Source organism: Hipposideros armiger, unplaced genomic scaffold, assembly GCF_001890085.2.
Source record: "Hipposideros armiger isolate ML-2016 unplaced genomic scaffold, ASM189008v1 scaffold_331, whole genome shotgun sequence".
In the NCBI taxonomy this organism is placed as follows: Eukaryota; Metazoa; Chordata; class Mammalia; order Chiroptera; family Hipposideridae; genus Hipposideros; species Hipposideros armiger.
The window spans coordinates 2081503-2085129 of NW_017731681.1; the positions used below are offsets into that span (position 1 = coordinate 2081503).

At 41.5% G+C, this 3627-nt stretch overlaps 1 pseudogene; it reads right to left on the bottom strand.

Moving 5' to 3' along the window:
* The window catches only part of LOC109392409 (pleckstrin homology domain-containing family A member 5-like), a 40239-nt pseudogene extending 38893 nt beyond the window's left edge, over window positions 1-1346 (bottom strand).
* Window positions 1347-3627: the final 2281 nt, after the last annotated feature.

A 3627-nucleotide genomic window follows, 5' to 3' on the forward strand; every position in this document is an offset into this window, starting at 1 on the left:
TCTGTGTCTGGTGACCACTGCTTCGCTGGTGAAGAGGGACAGCCAGGTGGTGCTCTCTGCCTCCTCACTGATGAAGACTCGGCTGCCCCTGGTGATCCCCTATAAGTCCAGGATCGGGCAGGGAGCAGCAGATCCATTCCAGGTTCAAGTCCGCCACCATGTCTGATTGCCAGCCGCTGCTGCCACCGCTGCCCCCAAAGCTGCCTTTTTCCTCTAGCTGCCGGGGAAAACGGAGCCTGCCAGCTGGCGAGATAAGCGAACGCGGAGCGAGCGCGGCCGAAGCGCGCCTCACTTGCCCGGCAAGTCCCGGAGCAGATCTGCCCGCTCAGGGTGCTCCTGCCACGCTGCCTCGCCGCCCCAGCTGGGTCCCGCACGCGTCCTCGCCCCTCCGTGTCTCCCCGCCGACGGCCGCGTGATACAGTGTTTTAAGAGGTGAAAACCTAATAAGATATGTGCGTGGCCATGCACATGTTTCCAGTTACTATGAATACCTTATTTTGTGTGTGTGAGAAAACAACGCATTATTAAACTGTTGTTGATTCTGGAAAGTTTACCAAGATCCTTCTAAGAAACATTCCATTGGAAAGAATAATGCTGGAAGGAGCTAAGGTGGAAGAAGAGTGTTATGGACTGAATTGTGTCCCCACACAATCCATACGTTGAAGCCCTAATGCTCAATGTGACTGTATTTGTGGGCAGGGCCTTTAAAGAGGTAATTAGGGCAAAGCGAGGTCATGAGGGTGGTCCCTAATCCAATGTGACTGGTGTGCTTCTTAGCACAGAGACACCAGGAGTGGTTGCACAGAGCAATGCCCCCCGAGGACCCAGCAAGAAGGCGGTGGTCTGCAAGCCTCAGGGGAAACCAAATCTGCCAGCATCTTGATCTTGAACTTCCAGAGTCCAGAACTGTGAAAAAATAAGTATCTGTTGTTTAAGCTGCACATGTGGTATTTCGTAATGACAGCCCTAGCGGGCTAATACTGGGGCCACTAATACTCAACAACAAATATTTAAAAGAAATTTTAGATCATATAGACAGAACGATCTCTGTTGCTTACAAGAGAGGTCATAATCATGACAAGAGCAGAAAAATCACATTCAAAATGCAATTTGCAACACAGTCTAGGGTTATTAGAAGATGTATAACACAAGCAAAGAGAATGTAACACTTGTCCATTTTGAGTTCCTTGTCACGCTTTGTCAATACTTTCAAAAGACGATTCACAACCATCCATTTCTGAAGGATCCACTGCCAAGGCAAACAGACCAGCTTCCCGGATCCCGACATGGATGAACCTCAGACATTTACCATTTCACGCCTTCTGAAGCCCATTCTTTTTGTTTGTTTGTTTGTTTCTTTCTTTCTTTCTTTCAGGTATACAAAACAACAATGATCAGACATTTACACCCCTAACAAAGTGATAACCATAACAAGTCTACTACCCACCTGACACTGTACATAGCTATTAAAATATCATTGACTAGGGCTGGCGGAGTGGCGCGATGGTTAAGAACTGGCTTGGGACGCCAGAGGGCCCCGGTTCGGATCCCACATATGAGGGCCAGTGACACTGCCCTCTACAGCTAAGATGCTGAACAACAGCTCAACCTGGAGCTGGGCTGCTGTGAGTCGCTGGTGACGGCGTAGCCCCAGTGGCAGTGGGTTGCCATGGGCTACCTTGTGTAGCCAGCAGCCAGCGTGAGCAGCCAGCGGCCGTCCAGAAGCGGGCGACTGATCTGCCTCGCCCGGGAAGAGCGCAATGATGGTGCCAACTAGGGCCAGTGAAGCAACGTCTTTCACAACTAGACTGAAGAACAAAACGACAGCAACTTGTCTGTTCCCCTTCCCCCAATTCCCCAGCACTGTTCCCATCCCACCAATTCCCCAATAAAAATATTAAAAAAAATTCATTGACTATATTCCCTATGCTGTACTTTACATCCCGTGAATATATATATATATATATATATATATATATATATATGGCCAAAAAATGTATACACACTTTAAGAAAGGAAAAACTGTATTAATTGTAAAACTCAATATATACTGACAACAAAAGATGAATACAAGTCACATTTGAGTTCTGCAATTATAAGAGGTGCTCAAGGTGGTAACCATCAGCGTCCATACACTTCTGATTAAGTTGAACTACTGCCTGAACATAGATAACATCTCTTAAAATGTGTGTACATTTTTTTGACACCCCTAGTATATTTAATTATAGTTGACGTTCAACGTTATTTTACATTAGTTTCAGGTGTACAGCACAGTGGCTAGGTATTTACATAATCTATGAAGTGATAAAAATATGGAATGTTTCATTAATTTGCGTCATCTTTGCACAAGGGCCATGATAAGCTCTGTATTGTTCCAATTTTAATATATGTACTGCCCAGACAAGCACTGACACTCCTTCTTGTTCACCTTTATCTACCTAAATGGCGACAGTGACTACAGCCTCCATCTCTTCCTTCTCACCCCCAAACCTCACTCAGGAAACACTGCAATTTTAGTGACTATGTTTAAATAGTTGCTTGTTTATTTTATTATGGGTAAGAGTTATTTGCCTTCACTATGTGTTTTTAATGTATTATTTCCTGTTCATTTACATTACAGTAAACATTTGTTGCATTTAAAAGGAAAACATGATTCTTATCCTATAATGTTACTGCACAAATAAACTCATTAATGAGTCAATTTAGTGTTAAACGATCAGGTAACTGGTGATTTAAAGGCTTTATATTAAGCAAAAAAACCTAGTTGGTTGTTATATGTATTTTTTAGAGTGTTTCAAGTACTCAGGGAAATTGGTTGGGGTTTTTAGATGTGCTGGGGATACATTTTTATTTTTTCCATTTAAAAGAATTATGTACAGGCTCCCACTATCTAAAAATTCACTCTCCAACATGCTTTTAGGAATGGATTAAATGCTCTGAGGGATGCCTGAACTGGGATAACAAGGTACTGAAAGAATAAAGTCGTATAGTTATCATATTGCTGTATACTTAATGTTGCATTTTGTTAGAAGACACGTGATCAACCATTTGTGATGCTAAGATTGACGCCTTAGATTAGGGTGGTGACAGTTTGGTCACTTGGTTTACAGTTCATGTTTTCCCTCTTGAGACTAAGCAGTAATCTGTGTGGTGTTACTTTCACTCTATATGAATGTTTACAAGCATCAATCATCTATTGGTTTTAACACCAATTAATAACCCTTGCCTGAATCAATAAATTGGTGGGACTTTGTGAAATTTTGTTTTTCTAATTCTTTTATTTCTTTTACATTGTTTAACTAGAATTATGTGAAGGTTTTCTTTATTTACTAGGAATATTTGGTTGTCTTAAAATAAATTTTTACTGGGAGAGCAAAATAAATGCTTAATATTTTTCCTTTAATTACCTATTTTTTAAATAAGTAACTGTTTTAATAGTTGCCTCAAATGGTAACAAATGAGACTTCTTGACTTACTCTCACTTTGAGTATCAGTATAAAACAATGAATTTTCTTTGATTTAATGTGTTCAATGCAATCATTATTCTTTTAGTTGCTCAGACTGTCACAACTTTGTTTAGTGGGGACACTTTCCTATGGGCTTCTGGGTCCTTTTGACATGACACTG